The sequence below is a fragment of the Cryptomeria japonica genome, chromosome 2 (assembly GCF_030272615.1).
Source record: "Cryptomeria japonica chromosome 2, Sugi_1.0, whole genome shotgun sequence".
In the NCBI taxonomy this organism is placed as follows: Eukaryota; Viridiplantae; Streptophyta; class Pinopsida; order Cupressales; family Cupressaceae; genus Cryptomeria; species Cryptomeria japonica.
The window spans coordinates 51478897-51497852 of NC_081406.1; the positions used below are offsets into that span (position 1 = coordinate 51478897).

The 18956-nt window shown below is 35.6% G+C and overlaps 1 pseudogene; it reads right to left on the minus strand.

Annotated features, from left to right (window-relative positions):
* Nucleotides 1-6831: 6831 nt before the first annotated feature.
* Nucleotides 6832-8574, minus strand: LOC131046171 (uncharacterized; annotated as a pseudogene).
* Between the last annotated feature and the right edge of the window lie 10382 nt (nucleotides 8575-18956).

The following is an 18956-nucleotide window of genomic DNA, read 5'->3' on the forward strand; positions in this document are numbered from 1 at the left end:
TCATAGATACCCAAATCAACATCCATTCACATCATTCAGATACTGCACAACCATAGAACCCTACAATTATAATACCTCACATACCAATTTTTTTTATCATTATGAAAACAACTGCATAAGCATGTGCAATATTATCTTGTACCCATGTCCTCCAAAATTATTTTTCTAAGGATTGGAAAAGAATCGAGATCACAATTCGGACCCATCATATTAAGTTCCACCTTGGAACTTCCCATATTTGCCAAATGATCTGCAACCCGGTTTCCTTCTCTATACACATGTGAAATAGTAAAATTTACAAATGTATCAATCAGTGCCCATGCTTGTTCAAGAAAATATCTTATCTGCCAATTGTCAATATTTCTCTTTATGCAAGCATTGATAATAATAGATGAGTCGCCTTCGATGTGAATATAAGAGATGTTCAATTTTTGAATTAGTAGAATGCCTTCAAGCAAAGCATATGTCTCTGCGTAGTTGTTAGTACCCGATGGAATGGAAACAGACTTCAAAGCAAAAACACACCTTGTGTGGTCCCTAATGCATACTCCTACTCCTGCATCACCCGGGTTCCCTTTAGAGGAGCCATTGAAATTCAATTTAAAATGTGTTGAATTCAGAGGACACCATTTCACTTTATTTCTATCAATTTTACTAATCCTCACTCTCAGAAAGCAAGGTGATACGGGAATAAAGATGGCTTTCCAACAATTAATAACTTGACCATCCTAAGAAGTAAATTCCCTACTTGTATTGAACTGATTTGAAACATGAGCATTAACCAATTCTAATAATGATTTTTCAATGTAATTGAAAACATCAGAAAGAGGAGATGTCTGCTTTCTAAAAATAGGCTTATTTCTTTCCCACCAAAGTGATCATACTACTGTGGATGGGATCACTTTCCAAATGCATGCAAAAAGAGAGGATGAGTATAAGACTGGCTAGGACTTGAACAAATCCCATACATTATTTGGAAGAGGGATGCTAAAGGAAAGTTTAGCAAGCACAAACATCCAACAATAATGAGAAAAATCACATTGGAGGAGGAGATCATTTAACGTTTCATTATGCTCACTACAAAGTACACAGGAAAATGGAGGTGCAATATTCAATTTATCAAGTCTCTCACTGGTAAGTATTCTCTTGTGTAGAGAAAGCCAAGCAAACATCCCTGCCTTGGGAAGAATACTGTTGTTCCAACATAAGTTATAATCTCTTTGTGAATAGGATTGAGCCGACATCTGATGAATTGCCTTATACCCTTCCTTGATAGAGCACTTTCCATTCTTCGCAGGGCACCATATCAAATTGTCCGAACCATTAGAGATAAAAATAATGCGGTTCTTGAGAATCAAAGAAAATTTTAACTTTTGAGCCAGGGAGATTGGGAGTGAAGCTGGATTCTTCCAAATGACACGATTTAAAGTCTTCTCAAGATCATCTATGTAATCATAAAGGTAAGATCCCCATTGAGTAATAAATATGGGGATTGTATCTACTAGAGATTCCTCAAGATTAAGAGGGGGAGACCACTCCATGAATCATGCTAGAAGTTGACATCTTTGCCATTATGTACTTGCCAAGATAAATATCTAGTAATAACATTCCTAGAAGCCTTCATGGAGTTCCAAACTGTAGAGCCTGATGGAGGATCAAGGATAGTAAAAATATGTGATGGGGTAAGAGTATCTAAATACTTTGCTTTCATAATTTGACACCACAAAGCATGTAGTTTTACATAAATATTCCAAACCAACTTTCCCCCAAAGGCCTTGTTCCTTTTTAAAAGATTGTGTAGACCAACCCCGCCCGTAAATTTACTTGTAGTCATTTTGTTGAGAGACACAAGCGGGATCTTTTATCTTCTGAGAGATTACCTTTCCAAATAAAATTCTGAATAATTTTCTTGATATGGGAAACAATAGATTTCAGTGCTTGAAGGATTGAAATGTAGTAGTTTGGGATTGTAGCCAAAACAGTTTTGACAAGAAGGATTCTGCCTAACAGAGATAACCATCTAGCTTTCCACACAAAAATTCTTCTTTTTAATCTATCAATCACAGAATTCCAAAAAGAGGGTTTCCCTTGTCCCATAAAGAAAGGGATGCCCAAGTACGAAGATGGAAGAGAATCTACTGGAAAGCCCAATATCTAGATAATGTTGTTACACACCATTTCAGAAGTATTAAATATGAATAATTTAGATTTCTGATCACTGATTTTTTGCCCAGATCCAGAAGTATATATGTCCAAAGTTTTCTTAATATGCCTTGTTTCTTGAATGTTGTAACAACCAAATAAAAGTGTATCATCTACAAATAAAGTGTGGGAACTAATACATTTGGACTAGATTTTCGACTGAGGTTTTCGATGGAGAAGGTATATTGTGGCCAAATTTGTTTTTTTTTTGAAAAAATGCCCGAATTCGTCATAATTCCTATGGCAATTTGCCATTTGGTTTCAACGAAGAAGGCATTAGCAATGAGAATTTTCTTTTTTTCAAAAAAGTGCTCGAGTTCATTGTAATTCCGACAACAATGGTCATTACTTAAAAAAAAAAAGAGGGCAATTCATTTGTGCATTGCAATCCCGCGTAGGCATCCGTGGTGACTTCAACCCCCAAGAACATCAAACCCATGTCAAAGGCATTTGTGGCATTGCTTGCAATCCCGCATAGGAGGTAGATTCAAATTGCCCTAGTTTTTAATTTCATGTTGCAAAAAATATACATGTGGTGGTTAATTGCCCTAGTTTTTAATGCAAATTGGTCAATATTGTAAAACCATAGAAATGTGATTAAGGAGTGAGCATTCAATTTTATCGTAGAAATCCCTTCCTCCTGTATATGTGCATGTTGATTGTTCACATGAGATCACATCTCTTTGTGGCATCGTATTAAACAATTCACGAGCCTTGTCCATGTTTCCACATTTTGCATACATGTCAAGCAGGGCATTTGCAAGTACAACACCTAACAAAATTCCTCTATCCGTTATGCTTTGATGGATGTCCATACCCTATTCCAAAGCTCACATTTTTGCACAGGCAAGGAGGATGCTGGCAAAGGTTGTGGAATTTGGTTTTATGCTTGCCAATTTCATTTGCTTGAAAGTGTCTAAAGCCTTTTTGACAAATCCATTTTGTGCATATCTAGCAATCATTGCAGTCCACGAGACAACATTTCTTTCAGGCATTCTATCAAACAGTTCACGTGCCTTGTCTATGCTTCCACATTTTGTATACATGTCTACCAGGGCAGTTGCAACTACAACATCGGATAAAATTCCTCTATCCTTTATGATTCGATGAATGTCCATACCCTATTCCAAATCTCCCATTTTGGCATAGGCAGGGAGGATAGTAGCAATGGTCATGGAATTTGGCTTTACACTTGCTGATTGCATTTGCTTGAAAGTTTCTAAAGCCTTCTCAACAAATCCATTTGTGCATATCCGGCAATCATTGCAGTCCAGGAAACCACATTTCTTTAAGGCAATCCGTCAAACAGTTCCCGTGCCTTGTCTATGCTTGTCCATTAGCCATTTCATTTGACATTCATTGTAGATGCATATCCGGAAATCATTGCAGTCCAGGAAACCACATTTCTTTGAGGCAATCCATCAAATAGAGCAATTGCAACTACATCTGACAAAATTCCTCTATCTTTTATGTTTTTATGGATGTCCATACCCTGTTCCAAAGCTCCTATTTTGGCACAGGATGGGAGTACACTGGCAAACCTAACTAAAGAAATGCAATGATCAGCTCCAAAGATATCAAACCACTACTAACAAAACTGAGAGTCTAAAATATGATAGGGAATAGTATGAGTTGTCCTGAAATAAAATATTTTATTTTCAATTTCAACTAAAACATAATTACTCAACCATTTAATGTTATTAATAAGTGTTTAATTTATGAAAGAGATAAATGGTTGGCCACAAGTACATGAGTTACTAAATGCACACAAATAAGTGAATTTGATATTCAAAACTATCTACAATGAATTCAATTCTTGTCAATTAGTCATTTATGTTTGCAATAAGCATCTTTCTTTGTTTTTCTTAATCTTTATTCATAGTTATGTGCATATTTCACATTCTATAATTAGGATATCAATTGCTATGGCTGAACACTAGCATGATGTTTGTGTTGTGGTATAGATGCGTGGAAACATAATTATGGGATTGTTATATTATAGAGATCATAAATCTAGATATCGCATATTAGTTCTAGCTCTTCTTGGATTGAGTCTAAAGTTGACATACAATCATAAAGCCATTATTAGCAGATCTATCCATTTCTAGTAAAGACAATTGAGAAAGTCATTTTGATATTGAGAGTTTCTTATCTGTTTACCTATTGATCATTATTAAGACATAATATTTAGGTCTATTTATCTCTCTTGCAAAACCCCTGTAAGTGTCCTAGATTGTCCCTACTACTCACTCTTCAATGAAATAGTGGAGTTATAAAGATTTTTTGCACAAGATGGTGTTGAACGTATCAACAAGGCTAGCATGGAAGGCATGTTCAAGCTTCCACTTGTACAACTTACAACAAATGATTTGTTGATAGAAGAAATTCTTGAAATAGGGATACAATTGAAAGAAAAGTAAGTACATACAAACCTCCTTAGTTTAAAGTAAAATATGTGTATAAAAAGAGTACATCGAATCCCAATCCATCAAATAATTTTATTACCAGGTCTACATTAAGCACATTGTTGTTCCTAGAATGAAAGCAATTGAGTTAACTTTAGAATATGACCCCCAACAAACTTTCTAGACCAAAATGTTATCTACATTCCCTCCTGAAGAGATTGAATATATTAGGAGACACAAGGATGTTAATTTGGTGCATTTTGGTGCTATTCAAACCACAAAAGGGTCATGTATTCCTGAAAATTTAGTCTTGTATCATATCTTGTACTCTATGACTATCATCAAGTTGACTATAATAATGCTTGTCAATTTTCTAGTCTATCTAGATTGACCAAAAACTCTATGTGTTTTACCTTTGCCCAAAATCTTACTGCTCATGCAAGAGACAAAGCTCATGAAAAAGTTAAGTATGGTTGTTTAAATTGTTTTGGGGGAGGGGGGGGGGGGGGTTAGTTCTCTTTATGGGTTTAATATGTTTGGAAAATTCAAATATGTCATAGTCCAAATACAAATCCTGTATTCCATGATGAATACCAATAATCCTTACATTCCTAGATAGTTGGCCTTATTTTAGAACTCGTAACAGAGAAGTTTAACTCCAAAAAGGTTACATAAACACAATATAGATACTGATGGAGACTTAATTGGATGTAGCATGTCTCACCAAAGTTGTTAGAGTATTATAAGCTAGTACATAATGTTTCCTAAAGCCACATTAGTATTTTACCCAGATCATTATCTACCAAAACTAACTATAGTAATCCTTTTGAGGATTCATTTCATGGTGCTAGATATTCATTTAGTTCCACTTCTTGTTGGAGAAAAGAACAATTATTTCTTGAGGTAGATGAATATCCCATCAACAAAGGACAAGACCCTTTCTATAATATAACAAATTCTACTCCAACAAAAGATCATGGGGGTTTCACTAGAGATATTGAATAAGAGATAGACTTCTACTTCTGCATTAAAAGCATTGGCATGTTCTTCATTTATTGATGTAAACTCTCTGTGACGCCACCACAACCAACAAAGGTGTAAAAAGTTGTTTGCAATGCATGGATTTTTAGGATTATCCTTTGAGAAAACAGAATTAAAGTATGAAAGCAGGATCTGCCAGCTCCTGGGGAATCTTGATAAAAAATAACTATAGAATACTTGGGCGAGCTTATATGCAAAAACTCATGCTTCCTGATGGGTTTATGTCTGATTGTTTCTTTTGTACAGAGGCAGGTATAGTATGTTTCCTGTAAATAGAAGATTATATCCCAAAATATTTTATATCATTACAAGATTAATATTACAATTTTGCTATTTATCATAATCCAGAAGTGAGTATATCTAGCTTTCAACAATTGTAACTGGAAAGGTAATAAAGCTATAAGTTTTAAGGCATTTTTGTTAGGGATCAATTATTTTCTATACTCATTCACAGCACGAGTATCAAATCAATACTAGGTACAATGTCAATGCTGAAATGGTACTGATTATACTGGTCTCAATGCAAACCTGACTATCTATAGAAGGAATAGGCATTATAGTTTGATTGATGAGAAATATAAGGTTTGTCTAATTACTCAATGTCTTCATAAATTGGGTACGTCATATGTATGCTCATGGATAGCATTTGATATCAAGGAGACAATATAGAGACAAAACCCAAGCAGTAGCATATACCCAAATCCATGGGGAGATACAGAAGACATTTTCAAAGTAATATCTAAGCACAAAGAATCTTATTGAATTTAGATTTCTAGTTTTCTTATGGTACATCACATAAGATGGAAAACAATAAATACTCAATAAATAACAGGATTCATTGATCTAGTATTATCACAATCTGCACTTGACCTTCAATATTTTCTCCTCCTAACACTGTTTATCCATTACCTGTCAAGTACAGAACTCTAAAACCTGTGGCTATTAAAATACATAAGACAACATTGTAGCATCTTATAATCATCTGTTATAAAACCAAAGCACTTGGGAGTGATTCTTTTGTTTGTCACAGTCCAGGAAAATGGTGTCTACTGGAGCCTTGAATAACTGACTAGAAAGATTTTTAATTCCTTTTCTTTTTCCTTCTGATTTTTTTACTGTCACTTCCATCCTCCGAGTCAAATTCCCTCGCCCTTTTATTTCTTCTTGTTTTTTCATACTCATTTTCAAGCTTTGAATTATTTTTCTTTCTTGGTGACTCCTTACTGCTCTCACTGTCAGTTTCACTCTCAGAATCTAAGTCTGATGTATCAGAATCTGACAAACCTAATGAACTAGAAGAATCATCATTAGAGGTAGATTCATCTGACTCAGGAATAGACTTTTGTTGCTGCATTATAAGCCTTGGCATATTCTTCAAATACTCATGTAAAATCTTAGTGATACCACCAAGAGCAATAGAAGTAAAGAAATTGATAGAAAACCATGAATTTTTGGGATTGACCTTTGGAAAAATTGAATCAAAAGACTCCTGCATTGTTGGATCGTTCAACCTTTCATTAAGCAACAATATACCAAGCTGCTCTTCCAGCTCCTGGAAAAAAATCTTTATAAAAATACGAGAAGAGGAAGTAGTATCTTCCTCTGTCAGATGTATATAAGCAAGAAAATGCCATGGAAGAGCATCTGTTCCAAGTAAGTGGGCAAAAAACTTTGCAACATTACGTAGTTTATTTGTTTCCAGTCTGCGTATCATAGAATATTGTTGTACAAAACACTTATCAAAAAATTCTTGATAAATTTTATTGATCATACAGAATCTTTGCCCAAGAAAACCATAATAACGAAGGTATGTTCTCTCTTGACTGCAACATTCTAACAGCATGATGCATAATTCCATCTCTTGACCAGGTTCAAGCTTCATCTTTAGTAGCTTATGACCAGCTTCCTCAAAATCAACACTTGACATGATTGTCAAATAAATTGTACGTCTTAAATTGACCAAGTTTGTCTCTGTCTCATCCTATATTCTCAGTGCTTCCTCACCTTCCTCTTCATCATCATCATCATCATCATCTGAATCATCACCTGAATCATTCTCCCCTTCTGCTTCATCTAAAGAAGCATCTCCAAGGATATCTTTCTTCAGTTTTTCATAGGTTGCCTCATGCTCTAAGAAATCAGGATCTGGCTTGAAAACATCCAAACCAGCTTCTTGATCAAGTTCATCTTCTAGGAAAACTTCATGTGTTAACTAATCTTCTTGCTCTACAAGGTCCAATTCTGGACGCACAGTTGGATGACCCTCAAACTTAGCTTTGCGAATTGCAAAAAGGCCTTAAATTAAAAATTGTACTCGTTTGTCAACTTCCCCCTCATGGAGAATACCTCTAAATCTTTCAAAAATCCCATAGAGACCTTTGGGTGAAAGGTCTTGCAACAAAGAACCACATTCTTTCACGAACCCAACAACAACTTCTACACTGTCATCTGTGGGGTTCTCTAGTAAAAGGGTGAGAAGTTCCAAGGCAATGATCTCATGTGCAACTTGTTGATTCACTAAATGAGCTATGAATTTGGCTACTGCTATCAACATGTGCTTGTCATTGTGTTTGTATGCCCTCTTAAGATGCAAAATAATTCTTTGCAAAAGTAGATTGCTAACTTCAGGAAATTTTGTATTTACCAGAGCAACCAACGCAGAAAAAACATCTGTAAATCCAGGGGATGCCGTTTGGGATTTCATACAAGACCTACAAAATAGACCCCTCCCGTGGATGAGATTCTCTACAAACAACTCTGGAATAATGTTCTTGATGTTAGATGCATTTACCTTGTTTACTAACCCATTGATACTCTTCCGAAGGGCATCCCATGTCATGCACTGGTATTCCACACTGCTCTTATCTTCCACATCTTTCATCATTTGAGCTAGCTTAAATGGGGGAATGTAAACACCCCCACTTCTTCCAACACCCTTCTCAGCTCCTCTTACAGTACCTTCGCCATTCCCATTCTGAGATGGAGCAGACACAACACCAGAAGTTTTCACTTCCACTGCCTCTCTGTCCCTCTTGTTTCCAGAAGCCCCTTTACCACTTAATTCGTGCTTATTTATGTACATAAACCCATCAAGAAGCATGATTTTTTTCATATAAGCTCGCCCAAATATTTTATAGTTATTTTTCATCAAGATTCCCTCAAGAGCTGGCAAATCTTACTTCCATACTTTAATTATGTTTTCTCAAAGGATAATCCTAAAAATCCATGCATTGCAAACAACTTCTTACACCTTTGTTGGTTGTGGTGGCATCACAAAGAGTTTACATCAATAAGTGAAGAACATGCCAATGCTTTTAATGCAGCAGTAGAAGTCTATCTCTTATTCAATATCTCTAGTGAAACCCCCATGATCTTTTGTTGGAGTAGAATTTGTTATATTCTAGAAAGGGTCTTGTCCTTTGTTGATGGGATATTCATCTACCTCAAGAAATAATTGTTCTTTTCTCCAACAAGAAGTGGAACTAAATGAAGATCTAGCACCATGAAATGAATCCTCAAAAGGATTACTATAGTTAGTTTTGGTAGATAATGATCTGGGTAAAATACTAATGTGGCTTTAGGAAACATTATGTACTAGCTTAGAATACTCTAACAACTCTGGTGCGACATGCTACATCCAATTAAGTCTCCCTCAGTATCTCTATTGTGTTTATGTAATCTTTTTGGAGTTAAACTTCTCCGTTACGAGTTCTAACATAAGGCCAACTATTGGTTTGTCATAAACATCTTTTCTATTTTTTTTTGTTTAATGATGATGTGATTGATGATCATGAAGGTCGTGAAGGCATAAATGACCACCTTCCTAAGGGACTATAAAGTACTACGCGTATGTGTACTTTTCATTATGTTACAAAAAAATGAAAAGATAATTTTATAATTGTTGCAGTACGTTCTACCTCTATCTCTCCCAGACGACTTCGACAATAATGTCAAGCAAGTCATATATGATCTTGGAAAATACATGAGGTAAGTAGTGATATTTGTTTAGTTTGTTGTATAGATATTATATTTGCGATTTGTTTTACTTGTTATGTAATATATTTTTTTGCGTCTTGAATACCTTGTAGGTGGTTGTCATGCAAAGAAATCCATAAAGACAATATAAAATATTGGAAGAGAAAAATTCCTCATTTAATGTGTGAAATGCAAAAGTGTCTAACTCCAGCTTTTTTCAATGCACAAGAACACTACCTCATAAACCAAGTTGAGGAGATTGAATTGTGTGGACCTGTACACACTAGGTCAATGTGGATGGTTGAGAGGCACTTAAAATTTTTGAAGGCTATGGTTCGAAAAAGAGCACATCCTGAGGGTTCTATGGTGGAGGGATATATGGTATACCAGACTATGGTGTACATTTCTGAATATCTTCCTAAGTTTGCAGCAAAGATCCACGTGGATCGCATTTGGGATCCCAACACCATTAACAAATTCGAAGGGGAGTACTTGACGGGGAAAGGTAGATTGAGGAAAGTGAGAGGTAATTATAAGATGTTATTATATTTAATTAATTCTTAATCTTCAAAATAAATTGATTGTAAGACTTCTATTTATTTTTTGTACAGTTGGTCGAGAGTGGGATGCACTACATTTGTATATTGCAAACAATCTTGATTGGATGACAACTGTATGGATTGAACATTGTCAACACTCTGGATGCACATTAACATGGGAAGGTGTGGCTTCATTGGTTAAAGAAGCACATCGTAATGGAGATTCCAATGTTACGCAAAGGGAAATTGATTTAGCACATGGTTTAAGAGGTAAACAGGTACGTATAAATTTATTAATCACCCATATATTTATCAACTCACAATGGAATAAATTTTACATGTTTTCCATATCGCAGGTCAAACACCACAACGCTATGTGCTGCAATGGTCATAAATTTTGCATAAAAAAGTTGGATGACATGAAGAAAACTTGTGATTCTAGCATCACTACAGTCTTTGAGGTGACAAATATTTCATCGAGAAATGACATGCATCCTCAATAGTCTCAAAATCGATACTATGGAATTTTAGATGATATACTTGAGTGTGACTTTAATTCCTTCAAATTAGTTTTGTTCGTTGTCAAATGGTACAGGCTACAATTGAATAAAAATGATCCTGATAGAACTATTATTGAACATGATAATGGTTTTATAATGCTAAATACAAGGTCATTTGAACTAGTTGGGGATGAGCCCTATGTTCTTCCAAGCCAATGTGAGCAAGTATTTTACTCAGAGGTTCCACATAAACCGGGTTGGTCATTGACATGATCCAAGAGGAAGGCCGATAAAGTATAATGTGATGGAAGAAGAAGATACCGAAGAAGTAGAAGATGAAGTGGATGATGATCACGATCGACAGAAGAAGAAGAAGAAGAAGAAGAAGAAGAAGAAGAAGAAGAAGAAGAAGAAGAAGAAGAAGAAGAAGAAGACGTTGATGATGATGATGGTGATGATGACCTTGATGTTCATGATGATGAAGAATGAAATGTATGAGGTATGCGATTAGTATATTATCTATTTAATATTGACTTCTTGATAGAATTTTTTTTACATAATTAATTCATTATTTTTTGAATTCTAATGCCATTACATAATTAATTCATGATGCACCTTTTAATATGGAGATGGAGATAAGGAGAGTGACTATAGAGTGACTATTTATGTGACATTTTTTAAACTGTGTTTATTTATGGAAATTGGATTGTTTATTAGCTATGTGATGGATCACATGTTTATGATGATGCGTGTGACATTTTTTGAACTTTGTTTATTTATAGAACGTGGATTGTTTATTACCTATGTTATGGATGGTGATTTATGATACATATGTGATGGATTACATGTTTATGATGACACATGATATGTGATGCTAATTGTGATGCTCAATTACATATATGATGACGCATCATGTGATGCTTCTGATGCTTATGATATGCATGTATTTATTGTTTATCAACTTACAAATGTAGTAATGCTTATGATGCTCAATTGATGGTGTTGATTTTAGGTATAGTCCTTGTGTGATGTTGTCACCCTTGGTGGGAACAAGTTGTTGACTACAGACATCGTCAACCATTTAGTTGAGGATCCTGCATAGTCTACATAAAGTAAAGGTAAGGAATTAAAAAATTTACAATGATTTTGATGACAACATCTTTTTATTATTTAATACTCTTTTTGTGTACAAAGTTCATGTTGTTCATGTTGTGTACTATGTAATTTTTAGCTAACATAAGATAATTGAATTACATTGTAGAGGACCCTGAACCCCTTTGACGAGGATCCTGCACAGTCTCATCGATGGACAGGTATAACTAGTCAATACACCCTATAGAAACAGTTTATTTTTTAAAATTACTTGGAAAACAAACTTCCTCAATTTTTCAAACCTCAACATTAGCAGCAAATCTAATACAGATATCAACACTTGAGGCCCCGGTTGGACTTATTCCAATTTTCATCCCAAAATCAGCTTTAGGGTTGACTTCTTCATCAACATTACCCTCATTTGTAAAATTTCTCTCTCATTACCAATTAACTCTCTCATTTCATGGAGTGCAGGTACCCCCAAATAGGTATTTGTCAGATCTATCTTCGTCGAGTGAGGAAAATGCAGGAATAGAAAATGAAAGTCACATGTAGTAGGTCTATAATAGGGAGATCAGCAAGAGGTCAAAAGATTAGAAGAAAATTCAATAAACGCATAAAATTTTTCCTTGCTCAAGGGGGGTCATGTTCTTATGATGATGAGACCAAAGGCGACATTGAGGTGCCACTGAGGTACAAACATCTACAGAAACAATGGGTGCCCAAGGAACTTCCTCCAATAAACATCGATTTTTGTGTTAACGATAGGATATATCGCATAGCACCTTCGTCATTACATGGTTTAGGCTTATTTTCCATAGACCACATAAAGGTTTGTTACAGTAGAGTTGTTGAATTAATGGAGTTTGTTGGACCTTGTTACAATTACAATAATTGGATGCAGATTGTTAAATATAAAAAAAGTATGTGTAGGTATGCACTGTCAGCAAATTATATACAACAGAAAGATAATGATCAAAGTAAATGAGTGGCTGTATACATTGATGGTCGGCCAAAAGCAACAGGGAATATTGCAGGTCTTATAACTAGTATGCGACCTGGGTCAACTAATAAATAACCCAATTGCATATATTTGAGGCGCGTGAGGGAAATCGTGTATTTGTATGTACGATAAAATCAATAAGTGTAGGCGAAGAGCTTCTAATCAATTACAGTTTGAATCGTATAGATACAAACAAAGTTAATATCATGGGGGTGGTACGTACTATATACCATTTAAATTAACCAACCTCCAATTAATGAATCCAATATACCATTTTATTATGAAGTTTTTTTGCTAAGTCTATTGGTTTAATTTCGCTAACATTTTTTATATTTTTTCTTTGTCACAGGCCGACATGGATCCATCACATATCGCAAACAGGGATGTAACTTGCGACACTTCTACCGAGTAGGTAAACCTCATTGTAATTGTACAAATTAGATAGAAGAAAATTGTTACATTATTATGTTCTTTGTTTTAGTGATTTATACTAATTTTGTAATTGTTAATGATATTCTTGACATAGATGGATGTTCGGGGAAAGGGAAAGGGAGTTGCAGTACCTGAGCACCTTTCTAGGGATGTGGAATCATTAGGGTTAAGCGATGATGACCCTGAAGATCCCACACACCTTATGAAATTCTTTAAAATGCCTCTTAGAAAAATTAGAAAAGAGATTGTTGTTTTGGCAGCCGTGCATCCTATTACTGATGAGATACGAGAGAGGGTGGTATTATTGCTTTGGACAGCAAAAAAATTGCAAGTAAGCAACAATGAAAGCTTTAATTATAACAAAAGTTCAATAATGGTTTATATTTTATTCTCTTTATGTCATTAACTAAAATATGTACGTATTGTTTTTACAACAATTTATCCGCCCTCATCAAAGTCGTTCCCATGATCAGGGTGTTGCAGGATCTTCATGTGATGAGGATTTTCTTGTATTATCACTTGCTTGGCTTATCACTCTGAGTACCCAAAACACATCATAATTGATACTGTCAATTTTCAAAATAAAGGTTCATCGTTGTTTATAATTCTAACACTTTTCATATATATAATGTTTGATATATTTAATGTATTATTCTTTAGGTGTTGTCAATGTTACTGTGCAAATGTCGTCGCCGCCTCATCAGAGGTTACCCTCACCTGTATTGTCGACTGCAATGTCGGCAACACGTAGCATGCAGACATCCTCTAGTGCACGTCATATTGGCCCGCCCACTATTGGTAGATCCCTCTTTTGCTCTATCTTCTGTCATGTGTTTATTTCCCTTCAAGCATTCTTTCTTGAATTCTAATGCCATTTCATAGTGGATTCATTTTTTGTAGGAGGAGATGCACATGAGGATGTGCCCAGAGGCGACTACTGCTGATAACATACCATCATTTCCTGGATCTTCTCGTATTGCTAGTACGAGAACGTTGCAGGCCACATTAGTGGTGAGCGACGAAGAAATGATTCCCTTACAGATACAAAAGGTTCCAGGTACTTTAAAATTATTATTATATATACTCTAATTATAATTTACTTTATGATCACTCGTTTTGGACTAATGATCCCATGAATTTTTTGCAGACAATGATATTTTCTATAAACATCTTAGTGACATTGCATTGCAGATATTTGGGCCCACCATACGTAAAAGGTGGTACATCATATGTGAACCAACCCTAATCCACTATTTTGATTTCATATCATTGCTAGAATAGTTTTCCTTTGATTCATTTCTTGATTTGTAATAAATGTAGCTTCAGTTCATTTTTGAGTCTAATAGGTTTGTTTTTTCTTTAAAAGGTGGAATGACCAAGAAAAAAGGTTAAAAGATGAATTGACAAACCAAATGGTTGAGTGGTTTGGAAATGACACCTTTGACAAAACCAAGCTCCTTGAAAAAGCTGGCACATATCTAAAGTATGTGAGGGACCAATACAGGACCCATTTGGAGAGGAACCTAAAGTACGAGCATCCCCCCATGATTCCAGAGAGGGAGTGGAAGGACCTGATTTTGGATGCCAAGGAGAGAATTGAAAGGAAAAAAGGAAATACACCACTAGACGCCAGAAGAAGGTACGAGATACTATTAAGAATGTAATTATGTACTAATTAATTACTCTTTATATTTATATAATCTAACATATTTCAAACTTTTTATAGAGCGAGTGACATGTCAAAGGCAACCAGGGCAAGGCAAGAAAAGAACGAGCAACACAAACTCGGCTCTGGTGGTTACATGAAACTTGCTGCACAAATTGTAAGTATCTCATGTAAACGAAATATTGCATCAAAATATTAATAAATTGCAAACGTTTTTTTTTTATCAAACAATGCAAGCAAAATTCACGGTACCAAGCAAAAATGCAGGGCTCTGAATTCAATAGAGCACCCACAGAAGATGACAAGAGAATTGCCTACCAGCAAGGCTATTCAGCTGTGGCTGATTGGCTACGAGAATTGAGTGGGCATACACAACATTCGAGTGCATCCGTCACACAAGTAAATATGCTAAATGGAAGTTGTTTCAAATTGAATACTTTACCAATAATCTAATTGATGTTGAGTTCCAACATAAAGTGACTATATTTGTTTTAAATAAGCAAGCAATGATAACAATGTGCATGTTATTGGAATGCAGCCTACTAATCGTGAAACACCACCTGCACATGAAGGTTCGGATGTGCATCCCAGTAGTGGAGGTATTCATTTGCTATTCAAATTTATTTATTTAGCTATTAATACAATTAAACATCTTAATTTGTAATTAGAGTAGTAATTAATGTAACCTTTTTTGTTAATATTTTAGAGCATGTAGTCGGTGGTGAGAAAGTGGAGCATGATCTGGGTACACAACATCAAGAATGTGATGTTCCCCACTCAGGTAAAGAGGACCACTGTTATTTTTTTAAACAAATATAATTGCAATTGGTGTTAAGCATTAATGAAACCTTTAGTATTTCAACTCCAAATGATCTAGAGGGTGTTCAACATGTCGACGTTGAGGCTACACAAAATGATGTGGCCCCATTAGGTAAAGAGCACAACAATTATGCTCTCTAAATTAATGAAATACTTGTAACAATAATATTTTTTTTTTTGAATTTAACCCATTTCTTTGTTATTGCAGAGGACCCCCCTTCGCTTCAGTGTCCTTGTCCTCAGTATAGGACTAGGCATACATCGAGATCACGAGCAGTTGGCAGAATATCTGCAGAGGGGGGAAATGATGAAGAAACTGATGTTCCACTTAGTCGTTTCATAGCTTCAAAGAAAAAACAAATAAAGAAATGATTGTAATCTAACTTATTTGATAATGACTAATTTTTATGTGTTAGTGAATGTAATTATGTGCTAATTAATGGTTATGGATGATATGTGTTAATTAATACTGATGAATGTTGCGTGTTAATTAATGTTAATCAATGTTATGTGTTAATAAACATTATGTGATATTAATGAATGAATGCTATATTTTATTAATGGTAGAAATAATGAATGAATGAAAGTTATAAGATGTTAACGAGGAATTTAGAGTGATGTTAGGGGGGGAGGCCAAATGAGCTTCCACCTTCACGTAGTATGCCCTGCTAAGTAGAGAATATTAAACTATTCTCAAAACCAAGCAAAGCTCAACAAGATAACACACTTTTTAATATTTCATTATGTTGCACAGTTAATCTTATTGAATAATGTATATTGAATCTTAATTGCAAGGTCCAACAGAGCCAACACGAATAACAACAACACAAGTTGTTGGGTATAATGAACTCCCATATTGTCTTGTCTATACATGAACAATATGAGTTGCTTCTAGTGTTGATATCCAAGGTGGGACTGCAAAAGTTATGAATATGCCTCATCCTTGTAAGTTTTTTTATTACTTGTAAGTAATGAATATGCCTCATCCTTGTAGGTTTTTTTATTACTTGTAAGTCATGAATATTTCTCTTTAGTTGATTAAAATCATTTCAGTGAATGCAAATCCTTATTATTATAAAGTGATATATGCACTATCAATTCCAAATTGAAACCCTTTCAGTGAATGCATTGTGTTTGCCAAAATGCCATCTCAAAAGTATCAGCAAACAAACATTGGCATTCACAAAATCAAGAAAGACAAACTGAAAATTAGCAGTAGAGAATTCAAGTAAACTGTTTGTCAAGAAGCATAGTTGAAAAGGTGCAAAAGAAATTGGTTTCAAAACAGGGGTAGACCATTACAAATTGGCAACTTAGCATCACTTCTCTTCTTACTTCTCAACCCTCTTGCTCTGCACCCTCACTTTTTCACCTGGCACCTGTAACTCTCACTCTCACATTCACAGTTGTCAGCTTCTTTCTCTTTGTTTTTGTGAGTTGAAACAAAAATAGGAGGCAGTTTTATAAAGTTGGTGAGGTTTGGGTGGGGCCCATAGGCTATGACGGTTTGACCTTGGGCATGGAGTTTGAAAAAAAGTTCTGATTTTTTTAAAATCACTTATGGGTTGTTGGGATGGTTAGGAGGCTCTTGGAAATCCCTCAAACGTCTCAAGGATGTCCTAGAGATGTCTCAAAGATGATGGCATTGGATTGCACTAGGGCGGCAGGGGGACGTCCCATCCAAGTCCCTGTATTCTAAAGGTGCCCCCATTTCAAAAATAAATAGTTTTGGGGGAGGAAATGTCCTTGTGGAAATAGGAACCCAGTGAAGACATTAAGAGGGCATGAAGGCACAACCAAGGGTCATTGAGTAGAAGGCAAAGGAAAAATTTTGGAAACAAGAGGAGGAGCACTTGGAGAAGAAGATAGGGAAAATAGCAGTCCGACCAATAGAGAAGTTGAACTCTGAGGGCAAACTACCAGAGATAGAAAGAAACTCTCCAACCAAAGAAGGGGAGACAAATTAAACCAACAATCTCTGCTTAGGGAGGAGCTCTAGACCCCAAATCTGAAGAAAGAAATAGAGCTCAAGTAAGTGAATTGGAAAAAAACAAGAATGTAAAGTGCACCCCTAATTTGCTAACCAAAATGATCAAAATTAAATGAAAATCTTTAATGAATACACAAAACTATATACATATGCAGGCACACCATGGTTGAGATGGTCCAACTCCCTAGTCTCACTCTACGACTAAGCTCATGCCATATCTAAATCAAAGACATCTCAAATACATTGTCGGTGGAAAGCTGCAAAATGCCATTTTCATACATAAGCAAGACATACACAATTGGGCACAATCACCAAGAGAGCAGTAAAAAGTGTGTTTGAGATCATTGTCCCAATTGTGGTGTGGTCATGAAGAGATCACCATAAATAAAGGTTGACAAATTTATGGTGATCACTTCGTGACCACACCACAATTAGGACAATGATCTCAAACACACTTTTTATCGTTCTCTTGGTGATTCTGCCCAATTGTGTATGTCTTGCTTATGTATGAAAATGGCATTTTGTAGCTTTCTACCGACGATGTATTTGAGATGTCTTTGATTTAGATATGGCATGAGCTTAGTCATAGAGTGAGACTAGGGAGTTGGACCATCTCAACCATTGTGCACCTGATCATATTAACTTGAAACCATGCACCTCATATTAGCCTCAAACCTATGCCCCTACTGGTAGGTGGTGGGGATAGAATATCATTCGATGTACATATCAATGACTGGATAATAATAATTTTTTTTGATAAAAATTATCATCGTCTGAATTACGATGAATACCAAGCTTTCGATCGACGATGTAATTGGTAGACATACAACGTTCTCGCCGGTGAAATGTTCTTGAGTCGTCACACTTCTGACTCAAACCACACAAACATTCGACAAGGATGCTATATGTGCGATGACACTTCGTATTTGGACGGTCGTCAATGTCTTCGAATGGACTGATGACACAAGCGTCGGACAAACAACATCACTGTCGGTGTGAAGTTCAAATCGTTGTCGGCTTTGCGACGAAATCTACTAATTCTGATGACTTTTTTAACCGGAAGAGAATTCATTCCCACTATCGGCAAAGTCCATGGGATTATCGCATTTCTGACGGGTAGGGCATCATCAGACAATCCGATGACAAGTTTTCGACGGTTACTTTTTTCGGCACTCCGATGAAAATTTGTCGCAAATCCAACGATCGGTCGTCGGAAATCATCTCTGAATGTACTAGTGGGGTGATGGAAATTGAAGTATTAGGGATGCATACCCCCTTCCAAAGACCCAGAG